Here is a 20,989-nt window from a genome sequence, read left to right as displayed (position 1 = left end):
TCTCAAAGAACTAATAAAAATGAGAAAAGACAGCCTTCTTAAATTTGGGTAAGAAGAGAAAAATGAGTCGAGAGTGACTGAGCAAAGACGTTGTTGACTTCATTTCTCCTATGCCCAAGCACTCATATGCACACACACTTGCATGCACATGAGCACACACCCATGAAACACATACCTACAACACACACATTAAAATAGAAAACAAAAGTAATGTTTTGCAATACTTAATTTATAGCTGAAAGCAGGTTATATAGCTACCAAATTCCCAGAATTCAAAGGAAATATGTCATGCCTGTGATCTATGCATGCCTTCCTGAATTTATCCACACATGCATATTAGTGGGCTGAAAATATAATATTAAGGTAGGAACTGTGATTTTGAATATAGAATTTATAAAAGAAATCACTTTACCCTTCAAAATTATTCGCAAGCAAAAACCATATTTTAAAAAGCGCACTGAGGCCAAACACAAAATTCCAAAGACCGGAACAGCCTTGATGACTGCAAGGTGCTGCGGAATTACCAAGGCAAGATGCAGTGGAGCTGGAAGGCATGCCAGCAACATCTGTCCAAACAGACGAAGGAGGAGCAGTGACAGGATAAAATTAAACGTGTTTTCAAAACCCAACCGAAACAAAAGAATAAATATTTTAGGAAACAAACAAAAATATCATGAGTGACATCACACACCTGTCGGATTGACAAAAATAAGTAAGAATAACAAAACTTTAAAGAGTATAATCATGAAATCAAATAGAGGTGTTTATTAATGTGTATGTGAAATCACAAATCATAGCCTATAACTGACTTAGAATATTTTTATTAAAACACAGTGAAGTTAAATAGATAGTTAAATAGTTACATGTCTGGAGAAATGGCTCAATGGTTAAAACCAGTGGCTGCTCTTTTATGCACCAGGGTTTGATATCCAGCACCCATATGGTGGGTCTCCACCATCTACAACTCCAGTTCCAAGGGCTCTGTAGCCATCTTCTGGCCTCTGTGGGAAAAATTTAAAAATTTAAATAAATGATAGCTACAAGTAAACTTCATTTTTACTCCTTCAATCATTAGCTGAAAGTCTGTACCTTTTCATCCAGCTCTGTAAAACTTTCAACAAATCCAAGTAATCTTATGAGTTCAATAATTAGCACTCACTTTTATCTGACAAAGAACTTCAGTAGCGTTCTTATATTTAAAACATAAGAGCTATTAACTAAATAGGAATTGGGATCCGATTTCCACCATTGGTTCAACTCTGAAAATTTTTCTGTGTTTAAATCAGAATGATTGAAAATGAAATTGCACCAACTATAATTGGAACATCGGTTACACCCTCAAACTCAATGGGAAAATTCTAGAAGGAAATGCATTCAGCTAAAAATATGTGTGGTATAATTTCAAGCTTTTAAAATTATCTTCGCAATTAATGTGCCACCTACCCAGTTTTTAAATTTTATAATGATATGTAAGAGACCACTCATTACCATCAAACTCATGATATCTTTCTTACACCAGATAAACTTCATCTAGTTAAAAAGGAGATAGTTTGTTTTTTTAATCTAACTATGTTGTTTGCTTTTCCTACTGTATTAATTTGTGAAGGATTTGTCCTTGGGTGAAACACATAGAAGGGCTCATCAATAAAATCACCAACTCATAGAAAAACTATTTATTGCTTATCTTGAATTGTAATCCATGGTGCCAGTAGCCATAATGCCCAGGAGATCTCATGAATGAAGTCCCAACCAAGCACACTGCGCTGTCAATCAATGGCAAGCAGAGTCCAGAAAGAAATCAAGGCTTTAGTCAAAGTATATCTACTTGTATTTTGTTGGAATTTCTATCTATGAAGCTCGGTTCAGGGAGCAGTCTACATATGCATTGGTTCCTTTGAGCCCTGGGTCTGTTTCTTGTCTTGTCCCTGCTGAGCTGGTATTTCTCCATGGGACCAAATGTACTTTCAAATCTTTATTTATTTTTTCTGCCCCAGGGCCCTGTCTGAGGCATCCTGAGATACTTTTACAAAGCTCTTCTGTGCGGACTCTCTGGCAGTGCCTCTCCTTTTTCTGGCAGTAAGCAGCAAAATGATTTGGTAGACAGCAGAAATTCAAATACGTGGTTTGATGGGACAGACACTGATATGTCTCGTCTTCATCCTTGCATGTCCACAGTGCACACAGTTGTCTTTGTTCTCCAGGGTCTCCGATCACTCTAGGGATCTATATATAGAGCTTTCTCTTTGTATTGACTCAAAGTTATGGACAGGAGAAATACTTCAGACCAGGAAATAGTGCGATATCCTCAGCCACATCGTTTTCCTTTTGTTTGTGCACAACGTCTCCATATTTCAAGTCTCTATGTTGGGTCCTGTTCCACTCATAGTACAGAAATTGAATGCATTGTCACTTCCAAATCCTTACACATTTAAAAATCTGGATTTGAATCCTCATAACACAGTTCAGGCAACTTCATGAGGAGAGTTTAAGGGCCTGCCATAAACAAGTTGAGAAGCAATGTAGGGTGGGGACAGTTATCTCAGAAGCACCAGAAGGTTCTGTGGTTTCTAGCTTCCATTAAGTTATACTTCGGTGGTAGCAGTTAATTCTTCCATACCTGGTAGGAAAATACCACAGCTTTTCTGGTCTCTAGAATGTTTCTTTTCCTTTCATAGGTTCACTTGTTCAAGGTTACAGTCCTAAAATAAGACAGAGGTTTGAACACAGGGCTTGGTGTCTTTCTATAACCTGCTAGATGACTGCTTATGAATCATAACTTAGGGGTCCCATGAAGGCTGAAGCCCCAATACTGACCTGCTTTCCTCTGATGTCGTTAGAGGGGCTTCTTTGAGTTATGGTGCTGCAGAACCAATGGGAAGAATAGCATATTCAATTTAACCAGTCAACATATTTTTATTATTATAGCTGATAATAATCTAAAATAAACGGGGCACCAAGAAAAGCATTTAGGCAGAGAAGGAGTGAGATTAGGAGATTTGAATAAAACAGATTTTTGTCACTCCCACCCCCCTAATCCAAACCACCCATCCACCCATTCTGCTACCCTGGAGCTGACGACCTAACCAAGCGCTCTATCACTGAGCTAAACCCCAACATGTAAAACAAATTTTACATGCAACTCTGCATGAACCAGAGAATGTGAGTGTGTTTGATGCTTTTTATTAAAGACTGGTGTCTAATTAATGAATTAATAAAGTTGACATTTTCTAGAGTGTTGACTCCAATTCAGTATTATATGTAAAGTTTGGTTAATGATTCCTCATTGCCATCGCCTCTTGCCAACTGTCTTTGTCTTCCTGGGTTCCCATCCCTAGTGCAGTTCGTCTTTATGTCCTTTATGTTAAACCAGAAAATAGTTTGAGCGTAGAACAAAGTAAATGTCTTTGGATGTACAGATTGTAAACATTTCCACATAAAGAATGAGAGGATTTCACGATTTGAGTTCAAGTTAGATGTAAGCTGCAAAATAAAATAGAATAACCCAAATGTATAACATTGATGTTTATATAACTCAGCTCTGGAGTTTAATGTACACATACACGCAGCCAGGTCTTGGATGAGCAAAGCCTTCTTATTGCTTTGTTTCTGGAATATGACTCCCTCCAGTCTGCATACCCTGCAGGTCGGGAAGAAAATAAAAGGAAGGAAGAAAGATAGTACAAAGTTGACTCCCCAGGAAACATCACCTTGGTTATTTTCACAGGCTTACGGAAAGACTTCTATCTACCACCTGCCTTTGAAACCACAGAGAGGATTTCTCCTCTGAACAAATCCAGCTCACACGTCCTGTCTTCTCCCTTTGACAATCCAGTGAAGATATGCCAAAGTTGCACAACAGGCCAAAGCGGCATCAGCACAATACAATAAAGATGTGCAAAGCTGATGGCTCAAAAGCCAGGTAAAGGTGCTGGGATTCTGATATAAGCCTGGAAGCCCAGATCTGAGGATGCTGAGCACAAGTTCAAGGCCAACCTATGCTATATAAAGAGCCAAGATGTAAATAAATAAAAATACATAAATACATATAAGCAAAACAGGCATCCATCGTGTGTTTTTAGCCCACTAATGTGTCCAGTCTTCAAGACCTCAAAGAGGGATGCCAGTGCTAAATGCTCTGGTATACCACTACCTTTGCCAGATTCTGAAGAGTGCCAGGGCCAGGGCCACACAGGTTTTGGAACATTTTACAGGGCTCCCTCTTTATCTGAGTTGTGGTAATTGGCCATGGAAGGATTTGAAGCAAAGAAAATGCTAGACTAACAACTGTCATGGGGGCAGGAAGCTGTGTGTAACAGCAGATAGGTGTGGACATCAACAGTTGACAGGGAAAGTAACCGTAGCAGGGTGGAAAAGCCAGGGAGGTCTGTCACCTGTGAGTGGAGGCAGCGAGGGTGAAATCAAAGAAGCAAACAGAATCTATTCTCTAACACTGGTAAGAAAACTACTTTGTCCATTCCAACACCTCTTCCTTTTCAGCAATAAGCAAAAACTCCACTAACTGGGGAGTAGAAAAAAAGCTACAGAAAATTTCATTTTTTAAGCAATATCCAACTTCATATTGCACAAGAGCATTTTAATTCTAAAGAGCCCATGCTTCATGGTGTGCCAGCCAGTCCCTGCAAACTCTATCTCACTGCCTTCAGGCAGAAGACTTTGACAAATCTTCAAGGAAATTTCCTTTTCCAGCTAAGAAAGATTAAGTTCCTTGTCAAAAGTTAAATGTTCTTCAGTGTATGCTCATTGGTCCTCATCACAGACACTCTTCCGTTCAGTGAGGTTAGATTTAGAGCCCTAATTTCCCCCTTATTAATTATATTCAGCTTGATCAGATAATTAGCCTACCAGAACTTCGGTTTCACAGTCTAAAAATAGGGTTGGGTGAAATCTATATGGCAGGGTGTTTGGTGCTTAAAGGCAAAGTATCTGATATTCTAACTCATACATAAAACCTGTGTAAATTATACATTATAAGCCGGGTGGTAGTGCACACCTTTAATTCCAGTACTCGGGAGGCAGAGGCAGGCAGATCTCTGTGAGTTCGAGACCAGCCTGGTCTAAAGAGTGAGTTCCAGGACAGGATCCAAAGCTACACAGAGAAATCCTGTCTCAAAAACAAACAAACAAACAAAAATTATACATTATAAATGATGGCTATTATTTTGCCCTCATCCCCTCCATCAAGATGTGCTTCAAGGTTAAAGGTGGAGAGGTATTGCGAATTGTATTAAAATCACGTTCCTGTGTTGCAACTCTGCACGCTCTGTCATTCTATCCTTTCAACATTGGGACAGTGGCATTTTCTGGTTGATTAATTCCAAGGCAAGTGCTACGCAGATTTTCTATCTATTTTTGAACCTAACGAGTCTTTTACATCCATCATCCCATAGTCCTGTAAATGGAGGTTTCTCTCCCACCCAACAGTTCCCGAATAAACATCCAGAGGCTTATATTAATTATTAAAGTTTAACCAATGGCTCAGGCTTATTATCAACTAGTTCTTACTTTTTTTTTTTTTTGGTTTTTCATGATAGGGTTTCTCTGTAGCTTTGGTGCCCGACCCGGAACTAGCTCTTGTAGACCAGGCTGGCCTCGAACTCCCAGAGATCAGCCTGCCTCTGCCTCCCAAGTGCTGGGATTAAAGGCATGCGCCACCACCGCCCAGCTAGTAGTTCTTACTTTTAAATGAACCTATTTCTATTATTTTATATTTTACCATGAGGCTCATGGCTTGTTACCTCACATCTTACTTCTCCGGTGGCTGCTGATATCTCCTTCTACTCCACCATCTTTCTCCCTATATTCGGTTTGGCTTTCCTGCCTAGCTATAATCTGCCCTGCCATAGGCCAAAGCAGCTTTTTTCACCAACCAATAAAAGCAACACATATTTACAGCATATGGAAGGGCATCATCCCCTGCTAACATCTGCCCTTCCTCTGGTGACCATGTTACCAGTACAGCTTTGCAAAGCCTCCAGAGGGGGCCTAATAAGCCATCAGTCTCACCATTTAAATCCTTCCCTTTCTGGTTGCCGTCAGTTCTTAGAGCCTTCAACCCCAATTCCCAGCGACATCCTCCAGACCTTCAGAGCTCAGTGACTACCAGCTGCTTCCTGAAATCCTTCAATTTTCTTCTCTTTTAGTCTTAGCCCATATTTTCTTTCTGCCAATGCACCCCATCTCACTAAAGACAACTGAATTCTTATCTCTTAAGGTTATCTGAAATGGCAGACTCTGATTTTTTTTCTTGATTCTTGTAACCAATTTGATTGACTGAAGAAAATAAATCCTCTGAGCCTCACCTCACTTAAGGTTCTCAGAGCCTGCTCACTATCCCTATGTCTTCAGAGAGATGCTGCTTTCCTTGGAAGGTAGGGAGGGCGTCTCTCACACAAGCATCTCAACATTAGAGAAAGGTTGAAGAATTCTTTTATTTGCTGCTTTGGGGCAGAAAGATAAGAGGAAGGTGACAGAGACCTTTCTGTACTAGGGACTTCTCTATGTGAGGCGATGCAATTTTAGATTCTGATTCCCAATCACCGCACGCTCCAATCTTCTTATCAGAAGATGCCCTGCTATCCCTTTCATTCCTGTTTGGAAGGATTGCTGTGAACACCTTTGCTTTATTTCCTTGCAGTTTCTGTGTTCCTCTTGTGTTCCAGTATCTCAGTTACTCTGCCTAGATGTAGTTTCTGGCGAAGGGTCCAAACGTCTTAATGCTGCTGTATTTGCATTTTGAGGGAGTGGAAATAACCATGGCCAAAGAAATTCCTAATCTTCGAGGCAAAATGAATCATATACTGAATAGTTGAATGTTTGAGCTTCTACCAACTCACTGAGTGCCGGTTTAAGGGGAACGATGTCTGTGTAGGGGTCATTGGTGTAGGACATCTGTTGCTGACGACCTCAGAAGCTGCTGCGGCTCCTCGGGAGCAAACACTGTGGTTCGCTGTTACAGAGTTGGGCAGAGACAATCCTGTGCTGCTGTCTCCAGCTGGAAAAGAGGATTTCAGTGCTTCACTGTGAACAAAGGATGGGTGCTTCAGGAGACAGGTATTTTAAAGATTTAAAGATTGCATAATGCATATGCATATTAAGGCATCCTGGGTGCCTTATTTTCATGCATGAGTTTGCATATTTTTATGTGTGTCAGAAAAGCAAGTTTGATTTAAATTTTAAAAAAATGACGGGTTAAAAAATATCTATTGAACTCTGCAGGGTGCTAACTTGTCACTCTCTGAGCTGCCCACCAGCCTCGCTAGTCCTTCCTCTCATTATTTAATTTGATGATTTCACTTTGATATGTCAGTTCTCACATACTCTATTGATAACGCCACTGCATCTGTAGTACAAAGAGACAATATGTAAAAATTAGCCCGCTGAAAGACACTAATACGCTTATTCTGATTGGTGAATTGCAGTGTTTGCAGCAGGGCGCAGGGTGAAATAGCACGGATTAATGACTCACCTCCCACTTTGGCAGACCCCCCTCACAAGGCACCAGGATTACCCATTTCGAAAATGGACCGATGCCAGTGCTCAGATCCCCACTCATTCAGCGTGCCAGCTGGGACTAGACATTCAAAATATTTCCTGCAACAGCTGTATCTTTGACAACACAATTAACACCAGCCAAAATAGCGCTGCTGCTTGAAGGGCATAAAGATCGGGCATTTCAGCCTCACGTTAAGTGGCCATGTTGTAGAGTACATTAAAGACAGATGTCAGCAGCCAACACAAGACTAAATGAAGCAAAACAAAAATTATGGTCTGCTCAACTCTGGCGAGGTGTCGTCAGATGTCCCGACTGGTACTGGAAGATGCCGGGAGCAGAACCGGAAGTGCTTCTACCAGCGAGCAGCTGCTCCCTTCAGAATGTGAAGTGCATCTTCCCACGGGGCAGCTATTATCCCCTCACACATTTGCGCAAGTAGGCGTTCCCAAAGAGCACCATATTTTTGTTTTAAGCTCCGTCTTTCTTCGATGGGGGAAATAAATCTTTTAAGCGGAAGTTAGTCTTGAAAATTCTTTCGTTTCAAACAATGTAATTTTTCTTATACGGTATAAAAGACGTCGCGAGAAAGACAAGGGGGCCGAGTCTGGTTTCAGGCGGCGCTTGCATTGTCTAACATGACGTCATAGGTCTGATGCAGCTCAGACCCTGGGCACCCACGCACTCACTGCACAGGTTATGAGAGCCAAGGACCAGGAGCACAGTCCAGAGTGAGACAGGCTGCGGAGAGAAGCCACTTAGTGTCCGCCAACCTCAGGCAGCTCCTTCCCTCTCTGACACGAATAAAGCAGCACAGCACGAAGGTGAGAATAGTGAAAAGGAAATAAATAATTCTGAGCTTTAATAACTTAGATGAACATTGCTTGTTCTTCAAGAAAAGGTTCGTTCAAATATTGAGTACTTTTTGAGTCTTTTAATAATCTGATCTTCGCCTTACATCCTTGAAATGTGTTTTTCTGACCCAAAGGCAAAGCCTGTTATTATAGTGATACAAATTACGTTTAAAGTCATTCTTATCTGACAGGATTTAGAGCAGTAGTTTGCCGAGGAATTAGCATAAAATAAATATTAAAGATATGCCTTCATTCTCATTTTTAAGACGCGGAGAACTCAAGATAGAGACGGTAGGGCACGCCTTTAATCCCAGTGCCTGGGAAGCAGAAGCAGGGAGATCTTTATGAGTTCCAGTCCAGCTTTGACTACCTAGGAGCTTACTGTAGCCCAACCAGAATGACATAGTGAAACTTTGCCGAAAAGAAGAGAATTAGAGAAATTAGGCTTTCTCAAATTGTGTGTTACCCTGACTGCCATAGCAAAGAGCAGTATATCTTCATCATTTTGCTCAATGTTTTTTTTGTGTGTGTTTTATTAATGTTTATTTTTATTCTTCTTCCCTATATTACATAATGCATGTATTTTATTCTTTCATATATGTAACATATTTCATATATTACAAATATATACAAATATCCTGAGTGCAGTTTCCCTTCCCTTTTTTCTTCCAGTCTCCCCATCTCACCTCTCCCCCAGATCCTCTTTCCTCTGTCTCTCCTCAGACAAGAGCAGGTTTCCCAGGGACATCAGCCAAACACAGGATAACAAGTAACAATAAGACTAGACACAAATCAGCGCATCAAGATGGGACAAGGGAGCCCAGTAGGAAGAAAAGGGTTCCACCAGCAGGCAAGAGTCAGAGGCAGCCCAAGTTCTCATTGTTAGGAATCTGATAAGAACACCAGGGTATTCGACCATAACATTTATGCAGAGGACTCTTGGATACCTGCGAGCCCCATGTGTCCCTGTCAGTTGTTTTTGTGGGCTGTGTTCTTGTGGTGTTCCTGACACCTCTGTTTCCCCCGATCCTTCCTCATCCTCCTCCATAGTACTCCTTGAGCTCTGTCTAATGATCGGCAGTGGGACGCTGTATCTGTTCCATCAGTTGCTAGATGAAGTCTCTCTGACGACAGTTCTGCTCGGCTCCAGTAGCAGAACACTGTACAGGCAGGACAAACTAAGTTTTGGGGCTTGTTCAGCTATGTTCATAGCAGCTTTGTTTATGATAGCCAGAAAGTGGAAACAACCCAGATGTCCCTTGATTGAAGAATGAATAAAGAAAATGTGGTCCGTTTACACAATGGAGCATTACTCAGCTGTTAAAAACAATGGCATCATGAAATTTGCAGGCAAGCGGATGAAATGAGAAAAAAAAATCATCCTGAGTGAGGTGACCCAGACCCAGAAAGACAAACATGGTGTGTACTCACTTATAAATGGATGAGAGCTATAAAGTACAAGATAATCATGCTAAGGTCCACAGACTCCGAGAGGTCAAGCATGCAACAAGGAGGACTTAAGCAGAAACACAAAGATCTCCATGGGAAAGGGAAATAGAATGAATCTTGCTGGTGTGTAACAGCAAGCTACTTGTTCTTTCCCAGCTGCTCAGCCCTGAAATAATCACACAGAAACTGTATTAGTTAAATCACTGTTTGGCCCATTAGCTCTCACTTCTTATTGGCTAACTCCTACATCTTAATTTAACCTATCTCCATTAATCTGTGCATCAACATGAGGTCGTGGTACCAGCAAAGTTTCAGCACATCTATCTCCAGCAGTGGCAGCTCCATGCTTCTCTCTAACTTTGCCTTCTTTCCCCCATAATATAAGCCAAACCATTCATTAACCAATAAAAGCAACACATGGACAGAAGGACCTCCCACACCACCAGTGGATTGGGGGAGGGTAGATATGGGAACAGAAGAGATCAGGAGGTGGGGTAGGGAAAGAGATTATACTGGGAGAAATAACTGGAACAGGCTGGGGAACATTCTGGGGGTGAGACAGAAACCTAGTAAGATGGAAACTCCATGAAATCTATGAGAGTAATGCTAGCAAAGATGCCCAGTAATGTGAGACAAGGAGCCTGAACCAGACGTCTGTCACCAGGCAAGGCCTCAAGTGACAGGGCAAAACCTTTGACCTGCAGTTTACTTAAAATTTTAGCTGCCACAGATTTTAGTCTTCAGGATGCTTCAGGGTGTCATTGAAAATGGACCAAGAAGACAGATGTTGAGAGAAGGATTTGAAATGTTGATAGGGAAATTGTCAACACTCCAGTGTCCAGGGAAGGTTGAGTTTAAAATTGGGGAATCCTGATGGAAGAAGGTCATTGGTTAAAAAATAAAGAAACTGCTTGGCTGGCCCTCATAGGTTAAATCATAGGTGGGAGGAGTAAACAGAACAAAATGCTGGGAGGAAGAAGAAGCGAGGCAGAAATCATGCAGCTCCTCTCAGAGACGCCATGCTCCCCTCTCCCAGACAGAGGCGATAGCTCTGCTCTCTGAGACACATGCGATGAAGCTCCGACCCAGGATGGACATAGGCTAGAATCTCCCTGGTAAGCCGCCTTGTGGGCTACACAGATGATTAGAAATGGGCTAGTCCAGGTGCGAGAGTTAGCCGAGAAGAGGCTAGATATAACAGGCCAAGCAGTGTTTAAATGAATACAATTTGTGTGTTGTTATTTAGGGGCATAAGCTAGCTAGGCGGCCGGGGTGCTGGGAACATAGCCCCGCCGCTCCTATTACTACAGAATCCAAAAGGAAACTTATGATTATTATGTAGGCTCCCACATCTTATTTATTTATTTATTTATTTATTTATTTATTTATTTATTTATTTGGAGACAGACTTTCTCTGTGTAACAGTCCTAGCTGTCCTGGAATTAGGTCTGTAGACCAGGTTGGCTTTGAACTCACAGAGATCTGTCTTCCTCTGCCTCCCGAGTGTTCCCATATCTTACAGTGAGCCCTTTGAGTGATGCTTACAGGGCTAAAAAAACAGGCACCATCGAGTTTTGCCCTTAAGGCCGTTGTCAACTAATCGATAAGACTTCCATATGGGGATGCTGGTTTTAAAGTTACGAAGCTGTCCTGGGATTTATATTGCTGTTGGTCTATGAGTTTCTTTTCATTTCAGAGTCGAGGTACATTTCATGAGTTGTAAACACAGCATTTGACCTTTGGCCTCCAAGCCAGATTTGTACTCCCATTGGTTTAGGTGTCAATGAACACATCAACACAGCAAACTCAATAACTGAGTCTCTCTTGCAGGTTAGATGACTAGGGTACCCAGATGGCTTGAAGCAGAAGAAAAATGACAATGGAGGGTCCTGGGATTTCAGAGAACAGCCTGCCTTGAATTCTTTGGTGATCAGCTGCTTTTAAAAACTTTTCAGGTCTTGACATCAAAAACTAAGCAACCATTCAAGGGAGGTGGCCAGGATGAATGAGGTGTTCTCTAATCTATGTATGGGTGTGTCTTGTGCTACAGAAATGGAATAACTTGCATGAACCAGGTGTGCCTATCTCGCTTCCTGTGTCTGCTGTTGTGCCAATCTTGTTCAAAGTCAGCTGTGGTTTCGCAGGACACTCTTCAGTGACTGATTAACAAATAAAATTAACTTGTGCTAGAAATATACTTTATGGTATTCTGGCACAACCATCTTTGGGTGCACTTGATCCCCAGGAAAAGGCAATTGAAGTAGGTAATAAAGTATAAAAATATCATGATATCTCATTTCTCTATTAGAGTAGAAACAGAGATGGTCCAATCAGAGATACATGGAATTTTTAGATCAGTGACTAATGAAGACTTGGGAAAAGATGGAGTTAAAATACTCTCAATGGTCTTAGACTGTGTCACATGAATGAAGCCCACATGTGTGGACAAGTGTTTTAAACATTCAGCCTCACTTCTCATCCCTGGCCAGTGTATCTGAAGGGCTCAGAGTAGTGTGGCAGCTAAGTGTCATTGCTGTCTGGACTGAATGCAGCTGCTTCTCTTATTCTTAACCCAGTAAAAGGTGGAAGACTTTCAGCTCTGTGGAGGTCCAAAAGTGTGAACTGATTTCATCCTGTCTGAAGGTCGGAGAGTTTGTGAAAGTTATTGGCCAGTGTGGTTACACACCTTGACCTAGAGTGTGGTAGCTTGGTGTTTTGGACATAAAGATGGCCCATACAGGTATATCCATCCACCCTGACCAAAGGTCAGAGAATTCAAGTATACTTCTGTTTCTTCTTTTGAATTGAGAGGTTTGACTTAGGGAGTAGTTGCCTTCAGGAGACTTGGTCTAGGGTGGGTTCACTGTCTAAACAATAGAATGCTCTTCTCTAGAATTACTGACTTGATATTTCAAGAATTGAAGGAAATAACTATTCTGGATGTCCTTTGTATCATGCTAAAGCAGTCTTTGGTCTTCTTTCCCCTGCGGTATTGGAATATAAAAGTGTATAGAAAATTAAACATGGGCGATTTCAGTATTCACTGGATATCTCTCTCTCTCTCTCTCTCTCTCTCTCTCTCTCTCTCTCTCTCTCTCTCTCTCTCTCTCTCTCTCTCTCTCTCTCTCTCTCTCTCGGTACTATCCTGTTTCTGTTTTATTATTTTCACTCACGCCTTTGTTCTCTTTACTTATTTTTCTAACCCCCATGCCCCTACCCTGGTAAGTGGTATACTTGTTGAAATTGGTCTGACACAAGTCAAGGATAGAGGGCTGTATTTTGCCTGCATGTAATTTACACTGTTTTCCACATCTGAAGAAGTTCATCTATTCTTATAGCAGAGGGCCCATGGAAAACAGTTATATTCTGAAGGGTAAATGATCTTTATTAATGAAGAAAACAGACTTGTTTTCACCAAGATTCACTCACTTAAGCTTCCAGTTTGCCATTAGTAGTGACTTAACCGAGCTCCTGTTCTCTAAGATGACTGTCAGCTTCCTGATGGCTGAGTTTTTGATGGCTGACCCTGTAGATTGACAAGCTGGGGAGATAGTGCAGTCAGAAAGGTACTGCATAAGCCAGAGGACTTAACTTTGATCCCTAGCACCCACATAAAAATTCAGGCAGGTGATACACTCATGTAATCCCAGTGCCAAGGAGGTTGAAACCAACAGGTCCTGCAGCTCATTGGTCAGCCAGCCCAGCCTAATCCATAAGCCCCAGATTCCATCAAGGAGCCTTGACTCAGATAAAACAATAAACAGAAGAAAAGTCAAATGCTTCTTAGGGACACACCCAAATGTTACTCGGCCCTCCACATGCACATTCATATATGTGCACACATACCTGCACACACACACACACACACACACACACACACACACACACACACGTAAACTGTATGTAATCACTCACTGGTAAGCCATTGTTTTATAACAGTTTTCTCTAAGATCAAGACATTCAACCTTGGGAGGAAAATTGTTAGGATGTAGGGTGTTAGAAAGGAGGTGGAGCAACAGGACGTCCTACGTGGAGAGGAAATACTTCATCCTGTAGGGGCACTCCTTAATGTCAGGAAGTAAACAACTCAAATGCTCCAGGAAGTCCCTGAATCTGACCACATTAACTTGGTCTCCTCCTTCCCAATATATAAAAGCAGTAAGGACTGATGAGAGACACTCTCAGACAAGCTGAGCTGCCTAGAAGAGGCTGACACCAACTGAGAAGTCAGGAAGATATAGAGACCAGCGAAACAGCCTAGAAGAAGCAGAGGTCAGCTGAACTGCCCAGAAGAGACTCAGAACAACTGGAATTCATAGAGGGGTGACTCCAACTTCTTGAGCACCCCCAAGCTCCATGTGGGCTGTGTAGCATTCTCTATCTAGGATTATGACTTTTTTGAGCTGTTACCCATGAGGGGGTAAGGTTCAGTGATGGCAGTTGTCTTTGAGTCATAATGGACTCTGCATAGGTAACTTCCACCCCATATTCCTGTGAGCAACCCCAATAAAGCTCATTAGTTCACCCAGCTTGTCTTTTGGTGGTTTCCTTACTTTAGTCTGTCATCAGATCGCTATCTGAGATATTTGCTCACATTTCTTCAGGAATAGTGTTGCATAAGAGCTGCATGTATAAACAGCACAATAAAACATAAGTGAACTTTCTGTTTAGACTTTGGTTTCATCTTTGAAATGTTTCATTATCTATATGGAAATATTTCTAAAAGAAAAAATGACTCAAAACACTCTGATTCAAGCATTCTGAAAAAAGGATGTTTAACCTGCACCAATTTCTTCTTATTGGAAGATTCTTATCCTAAACATGCCCTTGCCTTTCTTGCCTCCTGTACTTCTTGCCAGAACATTATCAGTGGATTCCCTGATGCTTTTCGTGTCATCGTCATATCTCACAGCACATCTCAGTTGCAAAGATACAAGCTCCAGAGGCGATGCTCATAAATTCGCTGTCCTCCTGAAGTAACCATTTCCCACAAGCAGCTGGCCTTGCAGAATGGTTGAGTACTCTGGGAAAGATTCATTTATCGCACCATCTGGGAACAATGTCTTGGAAAGTTAGTATTCTGTCCTGCAGGAAATGGCAAATGTTCTGAACCGTGAACAGCATAGTACTGTTTCTTCTGCAGACAGACAACAGGAGTCTGAATCAATGATCAGCATGGAGGATTTCTCACTAGTGACCCAACAACACATTATGGCATGTTTTGTTTTATGTTTTTTGAGGTTCGTCTTTTTAAATTCCACCAAATGAAATAGTGATCCCATGTAATTGTAAGGAAAAGCTCCAATGTACAGCTGGAGGATTTCAGCCCACTGGATGAACATATAAAAATGTATTTATGCTTGTTGAGGTTGTTGATTATTTCCACCAACAGGCATGGGGTTTCTGCTATACAGTGAGTTAGGAGGACTGCAGTCATGGGCTGATTACTCTCTGTGGATATTCCCTTTACTCCGTCATGTCTGGTTCTCAAGCTAAGGAAGGCTCTAAGAAAGTTAGATCCTCCAATCAACTGAAATTTATGTCAAGTTTAGGGTATGTGTGAAGTAGAAAAGAATCATGTGAATCAAATCTGTATCTAACCATGGGAATGATGCCTGGTACAAAATGATAGGTTTGTATCCATGCAAACATAAATCTAATGTTTATATACATACATATATTTATACATAAATAAGTTTATATGTAGAATATGTTTATGCATAGTATGTACAAATGTATCTTCAAAGCTGTTTCCTTGGATTCTGTATGTAGTATTTATTAGGATGGTCATTGACATTATAGTTTTGTTAGTAGAAGGTGCCATTTTGAATAAGTATCATGACTGAAACAGAAGTTGACTATGTAGGAGGGAGGCCATTTGTTGGTTCCTGGCTGCTCACCCCTGAAATAATCACACAGAAACCATATTATTTAAATCATTGCTTGGTCCATTAGCTCTTGCTTTTTTTTTTTTTTACCAAGGTCTGATTATTTATTTGTTACCCCTAAAGACTTATTTTTGACTGGACTCAGACGTAGAAGTAGAAGCTCTCAGTGAGGACAGCCTTCGCCTCTTGGCAATCTGTTCCTGGTACTTTTCTTTGGCTTCCTTTATTATTTTTGCCAAAAGCTTAGCACATTCTGCAGCTTTCTCCTGTTTTTCTTTGTTTGTTGCCTCTTCAGAGCAATGTGCTGGCATTTGTGTTGCAGACCACGTGGAGTCACAAGATGCTGGATCTTGGGTGCCTCTATCCCGGGCTTCTTACCTTCTTTATTTAAAGGCTTTCTGACAATGTACTGTCAGATACCATCTTCTTTAGAAAGATTTAAAAGCTTTTGGATTCTGCAAGCTCATGTAGGTCTCAACCGATGAGGTACAGTAGTATCTGTCTGTCCAGGAATATCCTTCTCTCCCTTTCTTTTTTTTTAAATAATAACCAAGTTGAGAACACTCAGATTGGCATCCACACTGCATCCTCAAACACACTTGCACTTCCTCTCTCCAGTTCTCCTTGGTCTATAACAAGAATACCTCTTACTCAACAGCAGGCACACTCTGCCATAGGTCAGGACACCTTGTTTCATGGGAAAATCTTGTTTGTCATTGCCACCACTGATTCAGACCACGTAACTCTTCCACTCTTCACCCAGAGCCTCAGCAGTTATTTCTGTGGTCATGTGCTTCTCATAGAATGTCTGAAGCTTGCATTCATTGTCCGCTTTGATGAGTTTCTGACAGCCAGTGGGAGGGAAGGAAATATTCAGCTTCATCTTTGCACAGCTGACAACCTAGGAGGCACCACAAAAAAGAGACCTAACTTCTGTTTTAGCTCTAGCTTCTTATTGGCTGACTCTTACCTATGAATTTAACCCATCTCCATTAATCTGTATATTGCCATGTGGCAGTGGCTTACTGGCAAAGTTTCGACATGTCTGACTCTGGCGGTGGCTCCATGGCTTCTCTCTGACTCCACCTTTTTTTCCCCAGCATTCAGCTTAGTTTTACTCACTTAAATCTGTCCCCCTATAGCTCTGCTATAGGCCCAAAGCAGTTCCTTTATTTATCAATGGTATTCAAGTATACAGAGGGAAATCCCACATCATGACTAGATATCATTCTCAAGTTTTGAATATGGGATGAAGCATACCCAGTAATGGGAAGATAATGTTTGTTGGAGGATGAGAATAATTGATTCATAGATGGTTGTGTTTTGTTATGGAGTTATGTTTGAAATCTGAACTATGAGAACAAGAGTGATCTTACTATTGTACATCAATAGACAGAAATGAATATCTGTTGGCTTTTTATAGGGAGGGAGGTGATCATTATATTCCCTAATATTCCAAGAAATCATACATTCTTCCTTGGGTTTCCCTGCAGAGGCAATGGAGTTCACTCACACCAATGATAGTGAAAGCAGAATTCATTTTCTAGGAATGAAGTGACAGACATGTTCAAGATGTCTAAGGACCTCCTCAACTGCACTTGGGATGTAAGATGGGTATCTAGTGTTCAGCATCCCTGGCCTTTTATGCTCTTTTCCCAGCCCTGTGGTGGGGGTCTACCTGGGATTCTAACAACCGAGGTACCCTTGGACTTTACAACATAATTCTGAGTAAATTTCATTTTATTTTCTGCTCTAAAAATGTCAGAATCAATATCTCATGGTGGTCCTCAGACTTCATTGACCATAATGAGTCTTTATTTGAAAGAGTTTTTTAAACATTAAAGAATGAGATCACACACAGAAATTAAGGTCCATGAAGATATGTTTCCTGCAGAAAACAAAACAAAAGATCACACAAATAATCAAATATTGCGGGAGTTGAAGAGATGGCTAGGAACACTGGGTGCTCTTCCAGAGGACTCATGGTCAATCCTAGTACCCACATGTCTAACTACAGTTCCAGGGGATCAGATGTCCTTCTCTGGTCTCCCACGAGAACCAGGTACAGAAATGGTACATAATCATCCATGCAGGCAAAACACACATACACAAAAAGAATACAAATAATGTAAGGATATAATTGCAGCTAATCATATTAACCAAATAAGACCAGTTTCCAGAAGAATATCATGTATTTTCTCTCATATGTGGGTCCTAGATTTTGTATAGATGCATAGAATTCTGTAGGCATATGCTGTATGGTGTGAAAGTAAACATTAAGGTCTTTAGAGGAACAAAGAGGACTAACAGCAGGGGAGGAGCAAGAATGAGAGAGCAGGGACATGAGAGGAATGTTCTTAGGGCACAGTGCATGCTTATGTGGGAAGGACATTGTGAACTGCGGTACCATGTTCAATGGACTTGCACAGTGAAAAAATCAATTTTAATTTTTAAAAGGATGTATTTACATTGTTTTCTAACAGCTGCTTTTACTTTCTGCTGCATTATACAAGTATACTTGGTGTAATTTTTAAAAATCAAGTTCCATTTAAATTTAAAATACATTTTTCAAAGATGATGGGGATTACATGGTTCATAGTAGCTTGGCTGTGTGATAAACAAAGAATGAAAATTTTGAAGTCAGTTATATATGGAAAAATATAAATCCACTTAAAAACAGTAGTTATTATATGTGGAAGTAGTTTATCTTTTGTCCATTTTACTGGCTTCTGGAAGTCTTAGATTCCTCACTAAAAACAAACATTGGAGAGTATAAAATATTCTTCAATTTAGTGAATATAAAAACTACATTGTTTCTGTAGGTGGTCTGAGGTACAGAGAAACAAGCCACTCATTTCTTAAAATTTTGGTCAATGTTTCTTTAATTGCTGCTGAAAAAGAAATGTTAACTCTTCCTTCCTGCCATCCACTTTAAGGTCCTTTGCTTTTTTTTTTTAACTGAGATTCTTACTAATTTTTGTCATTGCAGGGGAGGAAGTTGTCAACATCAACCTTGGCTTTAATGGCTATCAACTTAGTGAAGATCCCTAAGCTGATACTACTACAGTTTCTATCTAGCTCACTGTTGCTACCATACCCAATGCACAATCTAAATCATTCTCCATTTGTTGGTTAGGACTCCCAGTTTCAACTTTTATAGGCTTAAACCACCATTAAACCAGTGACAGGAGAAGAGACCAAGCTTTCTTTCAGCTGGAGGGTAAAATACCCACGAGAATACACTTACACACCTGCTCTCTCTCCATCCAGACAACCAGCACCCTTTACAAGCTCTTTGGACATTTGAGGCAGAGTTGCAATGTCAAAGTTAGGAATGAAGACATTATTTTCTCCCCACACTGACTAGTAGGAGACCAGTGGAAAGATGAAACCAACGTATGTACACACACAAACACACACACGCACACACGCCTTAAAGCTCAACACTGAATTAATGCTCCCTCCATATTAAATAGTCTGAGTTTGACTCCCAACAAAAAGAAAATCCAACGTTATGTTGGTCCCATGAGAACATGCCCCTGAGTGAGCAGATGAGACCCATATGTGGCAGGGCTATAAAGACTTTGATTCATGTTAACAAGAAGAAAATATTTTACTATCACCTTGCATTTCTAGGATATTACTTTGTTTTCTTTGGTTTTTAATGAGTTTATCAGTTTTCTTGACTTTTTGTCTTGACGCAAGGTGTTATGCAAGGTTTTCAAGCAATATTCTAGAAAACAGAACCCTCATATGTGGGTACCTCCACTTAGATGTGCATTCATTAGCTCTAATAGATTTAGTCATTTTTAAATTTAAAGGGGGAAAAGCACAATAATAGTAAATATTACAAAAGAATATTACTGATTGGTAAGGGTAGGCACATGTATTTGACAGATTGTTGCCTGGTTAAATGTCAAAGAATATTGTAGTTGATGACAGTATTTCCTAGTTTTATGTCAACTTGATAGAAGTTAGAATTGCCTAAGAGGAGGGAACCTCAATGGAGAAAAGTCCTTCTTAAGACTCAGCTGTAGGAAAGCCTGTGATGCATTTTCTTATTTAGTAATTGATATGTTAGGGTCTAGCCCATTGTGGGTAGTTCAACCCTAGGCTGGTGGTTCTGAGTTCTATAAAACAGCAGGTCAAGCAAGCCATAAAGAGCAACCCATTGAGCGGCATTCCTCCATGGCCTCTGCCTCAGTTCCTGCCTCTGGGTACCTGCCCTACTTGAGTTCCTGTCTTGGCCTCCATGACTGAGCTGTGAAATGTGGAATAAATAAACCCTTTCCTCCCTGTTATTTTTTGTCATGGTCTTTCATCTATCTCTAAGACAATGATTATTTATTATTACTTTATCTTACAGATGAGAATCTGACCCTGAAATTGAGAATTTATTCCTTTTGAATAACTATATTGCTAATGACAAGGAGAACTATAGATTGAACCACGCACATATACAATTTAAAAAATAGATATTTATACTAAATGGCCATGCTTTCATTAATTTTTCAAATTTAAGATGGGAAACTACATTTCCATAGGAAATTAGTTTTTACTTTTATTAGAAGTAGGTTATCTTCCCAAAAAAATATCCTAATTACGGTTTTACCTCCCTCTACTCCTTCTAGTTCCTCTTACACCCCATCCCATTTGGATCCACTCCCTTTTGACTGAAAATTCAGCTTAGCCATGACTTGCTGATTTCAGTATTGGACTATTGCTCTAGGATGTGTCAATCATGTTATAAAAGACAGCTATTGGTTTCCCCATCAGGTCTGGTTTGAAGGCCTGTGTGGTAGTTTCCCCATCTTAACAAAGTTGTAGGTGTTAATATATATATGTCGAGGGGAGGAAGGAAGAAGTGGGAAGGTGTCTTTCCTCCTCTGTCTATGCTTTAGAGAGATTACAACCATTGAACTGACGTTGTCTCTGTTCATAACAAGAATTTAGGCTAACTAGTGACAACTTTCTGGAGATGGACTTGAACGGACAGCAGTGTGACTTCTCCGATCACCTGTGCTATGTTCTGGTAGCTTGAGATATTGCTACCATGTTGACCACACATTGATGACCATACTGATACTTTCTATAGACTCTCTATATAGTCAGAAACAGAAAACAGATTTCATAAAGACATAAGTACATTTTTTCCAATGTGTAAATTTTATAATTTTTTAATAAGGAACAACTGAAATGATATTATATGCTTACTTTCAAGGGGGCCCTAAAAAATTCCTTTAGTCTTATTCCATTAATCAGCCAAGTAAATGATGAATAAAATTAAG

General features: G+C 40.5%; 1 pseudogene; it reads right to left on the bottom strand.

Moving 5' to 3' along the window:
- Positions 1-15,809: 15,809 nt before the first annotated feature.
- On the bottom strand, positions 15,810-16,584 carry LOC142844729 (small ribosomal subunit protein eS6-like; annotated as a pseudogene).
- Positions 16,585-20,989: the final 4,405 nt, after the last annotated feature.

The sequence above is a fragment of the Microtus pennsylvanicus genome, chromosome 2 (genome assembly GCF_037038515.1).
Source record: "Microtus pennsylvanicus isolate mMicPen1 chromosome 2, mMicPen1.hap1, whole genome shotgun sequence".
NCBI classification, from domain to species: domain Eukaryota; kingdom Metazoa; phylum Chordata; class Mammalia; order Rodentia; family Cricetidae; genus Microtus; species Microtus pennsylvanicus.
The sequence above is the reverse complement of the archived record's forward strand: the minus strand, read 5'-3'. Positions and strand labels throughout refer to the sequence as shown.